Source organism: Phasianus colchicus, chromosome 4, assembly GCF_987193195.1.
Source record: "Phasianus colchicus chromosome 4, bPhaCol1.hap1.1, whole genome shotgun sequence".
Classification (NCBI taxonomy): Eukaryota; Metazoa; Chordata; class Aves; order Galliformes; family Phasianidae; genus Phasianus; species Phasianus colchicus.
This window is the reverse complement of record NC_143439.1, coordinates 11,814,867-11,827,430: the sequence shown is the minus strand read 5'-3', so window position 1 is coordinate 11,827,430 and position 12,564 is coordinate 11,814,867. Positions and strand designations below refer to the sequence as shown.

General features: G+C 39.5%; 1 long non-coding RNA gene across 8 annotated transcripts in view; it reads right to left on the bottom strand.

The window, feature by feature from the left end:
* Positions 1-12,564, bottom strand: part of LOC116226166 (uncharacterized) — a 211,643-nt gene that overhangs the window by 50,748 nt on the left and 148,331 nt on the right. For 7 of the 8 annotated variants that reach the window (XR_016465820.1, XR_016465819.1, XR_016465823.1 and 4 more), the window contains exon 4: positions 1,352-1,500. The exons of the other annotated variant lie outside the window; for it this stretch is intronic. This is a non-coding gene — a long non-coding RNA (uncharacterized LOC116226166). The remainder of the gene's footprint in view (positions 1-1,351; positions 1,501-12,564) is intronic. 8 annotated transcript variants of the gene reach the window in all.

Sequence of the window (12,564 nt, the reverse complement as noted above, 5' to 3'; positions counted from 1 at the left end):
AAACAAATCATTCTTTTGTCTTTAAATTATTTTTCTGCAACAGCAGGGTTAGCCTTAATCAGAAAGCTTTTGCTTACAATACATTTGAAAAGGCAAGAACAGCTAATATAGTGACCCAAACTAAATGCCAGCTCCATCATCAAGAGTTGACATTAGCCCCCCGTTAGCATTAAAGCCTTTCTAATAAGTAGGTGCACTCTCCAGAAAGTGTGTCACACCATGCAAAAGACTCAGGATGTGCCCAAGTGGAACAATGGTGAAGATACCTCACCCAGAATACATTTAATGTGAATGATCAATCCTAGGAAAAGTACAAGCAACAGACCCCTGTCCTACGCCTGTGAGCAAAAATAAAACCTCAAAGCAGGTCAGCAGGAAAGGAAGAATATTAGCTCTGCAGCTAGAACTTCTATTACAGGCACAAGCTGGTATTGAGGCCATCCAGTGACTCCCGTGAGGATACACCAAGCCAATATGACAGAGGCTTCTCACTCTTGCTTGCTCTTATCAGTCTATTGAAGTTACAGTTGGAACAGTTTCCCAAAGTCTGAAACTCACAGGACTCCTTCTAATTTCCTTTCCTCAAACATCACAGTTAGACTTTGTGCCATGGAGTAAGTTTTATCCCATCATCTCCCACATCATTTGTAGCTACTTCAGATCAGCCCTCACTGGTGGGGTAAGGCAGCATTCCCACTGCTCCCTTGGCTGTGTATTGATATAGCCAATGATAACATGTTTGGGATAGCTCTCATGTTCTTCATATGCCTCACAAATAAAACATCTTCAAGGAGACAGGTCTTAGACACAAGTTGCTAAAAAGTGATAGGAATAAAGTGCTCCTGGGCATAGGGCCACCAAGAGGATGAGGAGCCTGGAACTTCTCCCTTGTGAAAAAAGGCTGAGAGACTTGGGACTGTTCAGTCTTGGGAAGAGAAGACTGAGAGGAGATCTTATAAGTGCTTACAGATATCTAAAGGGTGGGAGTTACGTAGACAGGGCCAGCTCTTTTCAGTGGTGCCCAGTGACAGAACAAGGAGCAATGGACACAAACTGGAACACAGGAAGTTCACATGAACATGAGAAATAACTTCTTTACAGTGACAGTGACAGAGCTCTGGAACAGACTGCCCAGAGGGATTATGAAGTCTTTTTCTCTGGAAATATTCAAAACCTTCCTGGATGCCTACCTCTGCAACCTACTCTAGGGAATCTGCAATTCTGTGATACAGACAAACAGACTGTGGCCAAGGGAACCTTAGGGCAGCCATGAAGTGGGGAGCCTACAGGGATTTAGCCCTGACTGGCAGAGACAGAAGGTGTACACAGACATTTCAGGATCTGGACATACCTGACATGTAGTTAAGACTGCCTCAGCCAATCTCTCTTTGTCCCCCACGTATGAATATCAGCCTCCAATACACAAAGTGTTCATATGTATTGTTCACACCATTTCTGACTCCTGACTTGCTTCTCTAGCACCTAGAGTGGTGGGCTTACCTAAAAGAGAAGAAAAGTAATGCAGAGATAAGTTCACAAGCAGATGTGTATACTAGAAGATTAGCTGAGGGAGCTCAAGACAACATGAATTAACCATTCTAAAATTCTCCCTCATTCCACTGATGGCTGGAGCATCTTCACCCATCATATCAGCATAACACCAGACTTGCAAAGACTGAGCTCAGCCACTTGAAAAATGTCATAGGTTTTCTGAGTCCATCTATCACTTATGTTAAATCATCAAGGATACAATACTAATGCCAAGAAAATAATAAACTGAGTTGTCCTATTAAATTGTTATTTAGGCAGCCAGTAGTGCTGTGCCATAAGATCTTAACAAGATTTGAAAGTGTCTTCTCAGCAGGCTGCCATAAACATTTTGCTTCACTTTGAGAGAGCTGACTTGTGTAGTTTATGCTGGCTAAGTCACACCAGCCCACTCAAGGACACTTCTGTGGACTGGATGCCAGACAGCAGTATAAGCTCTGGAACTAACATTAAAGAAAAACAGATAACTAATTAAAAAAAAAGAAAAGCACTTTGCATTCTTCTTTCATGTTTCTGAAGTGTTCATTTAGCACTCTTAGTGATTCTTTTGATCAATGACCCAAACTGTATGCTAAAAAGCAAGTGGTAGCTAAAAAGTACAGTAAAGGGCTGGAGGCCTTAGAAGCATCAGACAAATATCTTCCCATACAAAGCACATTTTTCCATGCAAATTAAGGATGTAATCTAAAGAGAAATTCTGCAGCTAACCCAATAAATTTATTTGCTAAGTCTCAAAGAATATCATCAGCATTCCAATCCACAAAATAAAAGGAAAATGGCATCCTCAGTACTACAGAAAAGGGGGTGGGGGAAGGCAGTGTATCTTTTGCAAATAACAGAAAAGATTAATAGCCATCTTCAGCTCTCCTATTGCTTCTGAAAACAAGCACTAGACAGAAAAATATTTTGTTGCTTAATTGCTGGATAACTTAGAAAACAGTTACTAGAATTGCTTTTTTCTAATTAACAAGGAGAAAAATGTCTTCTTGTAAGGGAACATTAGAATCATGTCATATAAGCCAAAACAAAAGGCATATTTGTTCCTAGAAATTAGGAAACTTGAAAATGATTACAATGAGAATAGAAAAGAGATGCTGTCATGCACTGGTGCTTCACTGGAAAAGTTTTTAACAGTGATAACAAACATTCTTCATGTCATCATTCACTAGCCTAATATTCACAGTTTGACACTAAGCGAACTCCAGTTTCCATGCATGCAAAATTTTTCTTGGAGCAATGTTGGGTTCAGTCCTCAGCAACCAGCACTGTCTGCACATGCACAATAGCTATGTCCCTCAAGAACTTGGGGTTGGCTTTAGAATAGGACCTACATGACTTGGAGGTAACAGGAAACAATCAGCCATGCAGTGGGGATGCCAGTGTGCTAGGATGACCAATGCCATCTTTAGCATATGAATTTGAAAATACTAAGATTACAGAGAAATCATTGTTTTTGCATTAGAAAGTGGAATACTTGCTACTGGGCTGGTATACATAGTCCCAGTGACATCAGTCTCTGAAGCAGGTTTAAAGAGAACAAAATTGCATCACCTTATAACAGAAGCAAACAAATTTTTGTGCTCTCTTGATATTAAAAATTCCAGATTTTCCACTTTACATAAACCTAGCTTTGTTATCTCAGAGGGAATTGACAGTATTCTTTAGGGAAAAAAAAAAAAGAGCCAAATTTGTAAGATGGAAAGCAAGTTTTGAACGGTTTTGTTCAAAGCTTTAATAGTGACACAGTAACAGCACATAAAACTCTACAAGTCCCAGCTTAGTACCCATTACTCTTTCATTGTATTTTCCACCACATGACCTTAGGTGATGCTAAATACACGACTATTTCAATTTTTTATCATTCTATGAATGAATTTACTACTATTATGGCTACTAAACACACAGAATTTGGGCGTTGGAAGCAACCACTAAAGATGGTTTAGTCATTCCCCCCATCACCATGGGCAGGGATATGTTTCACTGGATCAGGTTGCTCAAAGCTCCGTCCCTGTCACACCTCGCACATTTTATTCAGCACTCAGTCATTGCTGATGATTGGTTTGTGGTTTCTTTTGGTTTCCAGTGGGAACAAATATCCTGAAGAAAGAGAGCACATAAGAGAGCCAATCTCTTTGCTTAACAAAGTGCCCCCTCATCCTGCAGTGTTCCATCCCTCCAAGTATTTTCAGCATTCTATTTCATTTATTTAGAGGAGGATAAAGGAGTATTGAAGCTTCTAGAAAGTTTGTAAATTTGAGCACATCTAGAATCACGCCTATTCAAGCAACTTTCTCCCCCTGAAGCCTGTTCTTCAAAGTTAAAAAGATCATATGACTTATAACAACACAAAAACATAGGAATAAACTGAATAGAGTGTCTGCCAGCTAGAGTATTCAGGAATTAGTAATAGAAAAATGTTTGTTCCTGAATTCCTTTCGAGTTAATTCCGTACAGCAGAAAGAATTCAAAACAGAATCAATTTGTTGCACGTTCTGCTGTCATCTGTAAATCTTTATAAATTTGCAAGTAAAAAAAAAAAAAAAAAAGTGTACTTTATATTTGATGCTGGCAGAGTTCCAGGCACTATTAAACAGGCAATCCATCACAGTTGCAGGGAAAGGAGAAAATAAAAATAACCAACAGAATAAATCATGAGCAAGCTTGTGCACTGCTTAAAAGATTTAACAAGGGTTTGTATGCACAAGTATAATCTGTTCTAGCTCTCCAGCAGTAATGTAACATCTGTAAAAACACCATCTGAGTAGCATTTGCTTTCCATTTTGCTATATATTTTATATTGCTAATAAATCCTTTCTCCTACACTTCAGCCTTTACACAGAAGCCAATGTCTTTTATAAAGTGTAAGAATTTTAGTAGACACCATTCATTCATGGAAAAAAAGAAAGAATAGGCACTTCAGCTGCTCTCAATGGAATTGGCAGTAACAAATATTCTGTTTCCCCAGGTCACCACCAATATGCCTTCTGCCAGGCAGATCCCACACAATGAGCATCCAGCCTTTCCTTTGCAAAACTTGTGATGCTTGCCCTCCTCCTAAGATAATCTACAGGAAGCGGCTGTGCCAAGTAACATGGCTGACAGCATCCACCACACTAAATACTATTGAAAAAGACATTCAGATACATCACTGGATAGCAGAATTTTCTAAGCGTGTTCCCAGTGGACTGAAAAAATGCTATCTGTAGTAGCCTGACATAGTGCCAAATACTGTCAAACAGCTGTTTCAGATGCTGCTGTCAAGCTGGAATGAAGGAGCTGTTGTAAACTATGCCAACCCCTCACACACGGTTTAGTTACCCTCACAACATCACTGTTCTTAGCAAGGTTTGTTTTCTTCTTTCTTTCTTTTTTTTTTTTTTTTGCAGGGGGCTGAGAGGGAAAAGGATTTTGATGTGAAGCTCCAAAACGCATCAAAAGATCAAAAAGGAATTTTAAAAGCTTCTAAAACTTCTGTCATCAAAGGAGTTAATCTAAGCTTTGAAGATTTACCCTCACATGGCATTCTCTCAAGAGCTGCAGGATATGTTTATGGTGAGATACCTCTCCTTCAGCCTTCCTGCTCTTTCTAAACCAGACCCATGACTGTGAATCACCACGAAAGTTCATAAAGTCCTTATGATTGCACTCATTTACTATAGAACCATGTGAACTATCAAGTATATTTGCACACATTCCAGATGGAAACCAGAATTACTACACCACAGTAAAGAGTTGGGCAAGGGGCACAAGAGGAAGAGCAGTGAACATTTCTTACCACCATCACACATCTGTCCTTGTGATGTATGCATGATTTTACTACCCTTGTCTGAAAACAGAAGACTCTTTTTGTTATATCATATGGTATATTCCTAGCCTTACGTCAATTAAAATCTGGATGAACACAGTGCTTTTAATAAGTTGAATATATACAAAGTACTTGCTCTAGTTTCGTTTAACATAGGTAACTTTTTAAAAATTCCTACAGGGTGAATAAAAAGTTACAGCAAGTACCTTGATTGAAAGAGAATAAATAGCCATTGTCCTTAAGATTATAAAAATGTTCCATAATCACTGGGAGAAAGAAATCATAAGAAAACATAGCTAAGGGAAAGCACCTGAAAATGACAGCATGCCAAGGACCATAGCTGTTATATTTAATAATCACGCCGATTCGTTACATGCTGTGACTGTGTGTGTGTGTGTTCATAATTCTTCATAAAAAATAACTGCTAATAATCAGGAAAAGTTTATGTTCTCATTTAGGACACAGTTTTTTTCCATCATTAACTCTGAATGTCAGTGGGGCAAGTTTCCAGCATTGCTCCCCTTCACTATACTGTAATTATAACGGATCTCAAATGTTTCTGATTTTTTCAAGGCCAGTGGATGATTCAAACTCATCTCAGCATTTGCTTCTCTCCTGTTGAATCAGTTTCTGGAGCACACAGCACTTTTTCTTATGGTCTCCCAGCAATAAAATGATGAAAGTAAGCGATCTTAATTTGTTACAGACGAGCTGTGTTTCTTGAAAGTGGTACAAAGCACGGGAAGTGCATTCCGAGAGTCCATGAAACTCTTAAGCAACTGATCTCAAGGTCATGTTTGGCCCTACACCTCTGAAGGCTTCCCAAGAAACACTGAGCAGTTTGCCTTGGAAGTTTATAATTAAGTGATACCATCATTGCCCCCGTGTTCTGCAAAGCAGTAATCCAATTCACTTGTGATAAACTACCTGTTCTTCTGTCTCATAACTCAGCCACTGAACATTCAATTACTCTATCATAAAACAAATGGGCAATGATGTTGCTGTTGTTATAATTCCTAAACAACAACAACAACAAAGTTAAACTTACTAAGTGAAAACAACTAATTACCCCACAGTTCACAGTAAAATGGTAGCAGATGAATAATCAGATGAGTAAGTCATTTCAGTCAAGTGGCTTGTAAATGGATGGTAGTCCATGAGGTCTAAGACTTGATATGATTCTGGGCAAATTATAGAAAATAATAGCAATTGTTACTTCCTGAAGCTTTCTTGACCTTTCTTCCTACAGAAATTGGACCACTCAGAAAATAATACTCCACACTTGCTTTTCTTCATCCCTTGGAGCACCTCATTTAACTCCAGACCTGAGCAATACTACAGAGCTTGTGCTTGAAACCGTGGCAACACTGCCTCAACCTTACCCTTCTAAATAAAATACAACAATATCCTGACACAACTTGCGACAAGGTCACAACAATCAGATTTTAATTGGAACAAAGGGAAAAGATGAATCTCCTTCAAGACTGCACCATCTCACCTTTGCCCCCATACAGTCTTTCTAAGGTTCTCCTTTTATAAGGAGGATACACATATTTCCCATACATACATAGGATGTCATTTCTTTACTACATTCTAGATATTTACTTGGTGGTGTTGAAATTCTTGATGTAGAAAATACAACATAATGGTTAAACTAGCAACACTGATGGTACCAACACAGTAGCACTCTTGTCTTGGTGTCTCACCCTGTGTGATATGCAGAAATTCTGTGTGTCCTGAGAGACAGAACTATTTCATTTGGGTAGTATCCTGTGAGTGATACGTGAAAGGATGGCAGCTCAGCATGCCAGTATGGTCCAGCTGCCAACACAGAATTAAAACTTTCTCAGTCCCTACTTGAGAGATCAAGTTATCCGGGGAACAAGAAATAAACCAGGGCACAGTGAAATTCCAAGACCTACCCTAAATAAAACATCAAACATAAGTTCTAATGCTTTTAGAGATTCTTTATGGTTCTTGCTGGTACCGCAGTTTTTCCTACATCATTAAAAACACTCCCACTCTTCAAGAATGCTTAAGAGCTACTCTCATTTTGAAGTTCAGCATGAGAACCAAAAGAAGTTAACACATAGATCCAAAATGAGATGCTGATACTCAAGCTCCCCTCATATCTCCAAAAAGTGATTCTGCTCAATAGCAGTGTGAAGCCTGGGTATGAAACTTTCCTTGTATGAACCAACATAATTTGTAGGTGATAAAATCCCAGAAGAATCTTACTGACAACACTGTGGTCCTCTATCCTCTACCTAATGCACAGAGAAAAAAATCCATGGTGGATTTCCCCAAGAAGTACGTGAAGATAATATTCAATTTCATCAAAACATACAAAACATACAATTCTGTCCACTGAACCATCAAGATACCATTTGCCTTCACCAGAGCCAACGTGGGCTTTGAAAGACTCCTTACCCTTTGGAATAGAAACAAGGGGTCCCAGATGGGAGGAAAATGTGGGGAAAAAAAAAAGCAGCTGAATAAAAATAAAAATGTTTACAATTTTCACCTCTCTTTCAAGAAGCTGAGCTTTACATAATGGCTTTTCAACACATTGATCTTTCAAGAGCAGTGAAAATCTCAGTGAAATCTAAGCAAATATTTAGCACAGTTCTCAACCTCTAAACATTCAGAACAAAGTTCTAAAGATGGAATGTTCATAGCTGGCATTTTTCTTCACGGTAAAGTTTGTTATGTTCAAAACAATGCCTAAATGGCTAAGTAACAAAATCTCATGCAAACAAGTAGTTTTTGTCATTGGTGGTGCTCATTCTAAAATTTCTTCCTTGGATAATTATCTGGCTGAAAAAAATCCTACAACGATGAGACAACATAGCTTTTGAAGACATTTTCTTCTGGACACATTCTGGACATTTTATATTTGTTCTGAAGTTTCACTGCAAGGCAGTAACACGGAAAAACAAAACCAAAAGAAGCGTCTGTATGTAAAATCAGACTGACTTTGTGGAAAATAAACAATATTAACCTTACACTCTTGTTGTAGGCAGAGATTTAAAATAGCAAGTGCCTCCATGTGTTTTGCAAGGCCAGAAATGTTTTTGTGAAGTATAGGCTGTAAAAGAAGAAGAAAACAGAGCACAGAAAAATAATTAGTGTTAGAAAAAAAAATTATCTTACCGATAGCTCAAAATAAAACAAGAACTGCTGTATACACTGTGTGAACATTCATAGTAAAGCATACCAAACTCCTAAGCTCAGCCCTTCATTCCTTGATATTTAATAAACGATTCATTGTTATGATTGATAAAGGTCACAGCCTACCCATCTCTAAAATTGCAGCCTTCACTTAGTCTATGAAGCTTTGTCTCTGTAACAGTTTTTACCACTAGAGATTTATGTGCAGACACTCAGTGTAAGCCAGAAAAACTCCATTAATTACTTCTTTTTTTTTTTAAACAGCAATATCATGTCCTTAAAAACCACAAGTCTTCAGCTAACAGATAACTACCACCAAAATATCACCACAGTGACAACAGCTTCTCTGTACTGCATAGCAAATGGACTCCACGCTGTGCTCTGCAGCCTTGCTGTCCCAGTCACAAGAGCAACCGGTGTGACTGGACATGACTGGAGTGGGCCATGATTTCTTTCTGGTTCACTTGTCCAAGTTTTCTTCTTAAGGAAACCATGGCACGGGGAAGGCTGGCTGGGACACAGTCAAGGCGTATGTCACATGTAGGTGTCTGGGAACAATACTTTGGCTGCACACTTCAGATATTGCCTTGGTGGTTGGCTGTGCTCCAATCTGATCCCACTGTACACAGCCTCACGATTTCGCAATCTGCTGGGTGAGGTGAGAGAGAGATGGTGCAGGGCTCCTCCTGGATCTCTCAGAAAGGTCTGACACAAAGAGCTTAATAACAGATATTTTAATAAGGTAGAATGAGAAGAGGAATACACATAGTAAGTAAATCTTATGAGGGAACCCCACATTCACGAGGCATCAATCAGAACTTGGATTTTCCCACAATGCTCTGCTCAGATCCTGTTCACATTTCTCATCATTCAAGCTAAGCTATGAAATCCTTACAAGAAAGCAGCTTTACTCGTCAATTCCACTGCCAAAGAGAAATGCCATTCTCATAAGAACACCCCACAGCACCATCAGATAAATGCAAGGCAGGTGGCACCACACTGTGCTGCATGGAGGCTATGTAGGGCAGGCCAGTGGCAGCAGGGCCAGCACCCAGCAGTCCCACTGCATGGCTCACAGGCTACTCAGGGTACCTACAGGAAAAACAGCACCTATGTGCTACAGTCCTGCCTGGAGGAGAGAAACCAAAAAAGAAAACCAAGAGGTCTCACAATGGGAAGGAGATCAGAGGTGGGCAAAGACACTGCAAGCCCAGCTATGAGGAAGGAAACACTTCAGAAGACATCTCAAGGGGGGTTGAAAGCAGACATATGAACCAGCCTAATAATGCTCCCTTTCATGCTGAGGAAGGGGACCATCCCCACTGCCCCTCACTGCTCATACATCATGTGAACGGAATGGCATGTGCCTTCAAGCACCCAGCAAGGAAGAGGAGGGAGATGCCAAGGATGATGCTGACCCATCAGAGAGCGTCTGGAGCCTTTAGAGACACAACAGGCCAGCTATTACACAAGTCACAAGGAACAGTCAGGAGAACTGACCATTTCAGACACGTTCATTTTTCTTCATTTTGATGTCCATCATTTTTTTGAAAATGGCAACTCTCCCTGACTTCCGATGGTTTTGGTTTTAATTTCACAAACTTGTGATATTCGGTACTACGTAACACCAGAGCCATTAGGCATTACTTCAATTCTAAACTGTTAGAAAGCCATTTCAATTGAAAGCATTTCATAAGCAAAGGGTAAGAAAAAGAGCAACTTCTAAAAAATATATATATATATCTCTGCACTGGTGATAAGAGAGAAGAAAGCACACAAGGAATTGCAAAAACACTGTGAAATGGAAAACAAAAGTGCGGCCTGATTTTCCTTAGCATTCTTAATCCTTTTCTGCTAATCAAGTATTAGATAACATATTGTTTACATGCCTCACAACGCACTACACTAAAAGACAGAAAGAAAGTCTCTGCCTGATCCTGTCATCCTGTCTAAAGACTGCTTCAACTGCTACAGGGATCAGCTGCAAGGTGATACACGATCAGCATTAGCCTCCTGACTTTACTGCATAAGCAGAGCATGTATGTGTGAACTGCAACCAGAAAACTCAACATAGAGCATCCCAATATTGCAGTGCAGACCTACACCTGCTGGGCAATCCTAATGTCTTTTGTAGAACTTAAAGTGGAATGCACCCTGCACAAGTGACTGTGCAGCATAAGATGTAACACTGAAGTCACAGGATGCCAAAACCAAAGATATCACAGCGAGATAAAAAACCAAAGCATCTCACAGTGACTGTTCACTATAGTAAAGTATGCTGTTCAAAATCAGCATGCTTTGCTCCTTGACAGAATTTTGAAGGAAACCTGCATCTCTGCAGGACTACAGTAGCCATAGTTGAAAACTGAATCCCATCCACATGACTGCTGCTGGCTGTTAGTATTGCATCCTCTTTTTTTTTTTTTTTTTTTTTTTACCAAAGAAGAAAAGATAAAAATTCACATCACCCAGCCTCTGAAAAGAATGTTGGTTCCTACACCCTTCTTCATTTGAAGCTGCCACTCTGAAGGGGCATCGAAGGAGGTGATTTTTTTGTTGTCGTTATGACAGATCTAACAAAATTTGCTCTTCTGAAAGATTTTAACAGGTTCACAACAGGTCGTAACAGTATGCAAGAGGGCTGGATGGGAGCAGGAGATCAGCCTGTTTTCCTTGAATATCTGCAGGTGAGGCAGAACAGGCCAGTGGCTACAGCACTGGTAATTTCCCACTATAAAGACTAGGGGGCTTTTAGGCACAGCTGCAGGACGAGAGAGGCTGTCAATATTTACAGGCTGCTCAGGAGACACAAGCTTAGCACAGACTACACCAAAGGGCTTGAAACTGTATTTCTGATGCATCCCAGGGATCTTCGGAGATATGGGGCTGGTTTATTCTTCTGAAGCAGAAGCCCTTTGCCAGTTTTGGCTCCAGAACACAGTGCCCCCAACAAGGACTGGAATATTAATTTCTAAGGAAAGGTCACAGTCTGATTTTTGTTGTTGCTGGTCTTCAATCAAAACCATACAAAAAACGACAACAAAAAAGCAGTAATGACTTTCCATCAGTGTCTTGAAGGCTTTTATGAACTCAGAAATTACTCTTAGGAAGATGTTTGTGGGTTTTTTTTGTTTTTTTTTTTTTGCCACCTAGAATTTTAAATTAAGGCTTTCATGCTTGAGAATATAACAGTGACACCACACAAAGAGATAGCCTAGGTTTTTACAGATTTTTCCAAAATAAAACAGTACAGTAAAAAGTTGACTACATACCTCTGTGCTAGACTCACTCTAACCCTGTTACACTTGTAACTGTCTAATGGAAGGACTCTAAAAAGAAATCTCCTAATAAATCTAAAATACATCTGTACGTCTGATCACGATCCGCTTATTTCAGCTTGTTAACACAGCCTGAATCATCGAGTTGGTAGTAGTTCTAATGAGTCACTTCTGGGCATGTAAGTGAAGCCTGTTAAATATCTTAATAAGTTTTCACAGAGCACTTGAAACTGACCCGTAGTTTTTGCAATCCACAAAATACACCTGGAAGGAAAAGTCCAGTGATCTGTGCCTCACCCAGCTGGACAAAGCCATCATGTCCCACTTTTAATGAGAGCCACAATAATTGCCTTCTCAAGGGCAAAACAAAGAGAGATTAAAAAAAGACAACAAAACAAAATGCAAGGAAAGGACAGAGAACTACAGGCTCAGGCTTGAGGTGGAATCCAAACTCATGCCCTGACAGTATTAAGTATTAGCTCTTCAGGGCTGAGTAAAACCACAAAGAGCAATCACCCTGACATCAGGTATTAAAAACTCCTCTAAAAGGCACCTTACTTGAGAATATGGTTATAGCCTCAGCATATGGTAGATGTTTCCCTCCAATGACTGTGAGAAAAATAAAGTTGATGTCATTTAAAAATAATAATCAAAAAAACAAAACAGCACAATAAAAACAAACTCACAAAACAAGTAAGGGATTTAATTCTTGTGAAGCACACTAGATGTTAATTTCTTTACACGTATTCGATAAATGGCTTT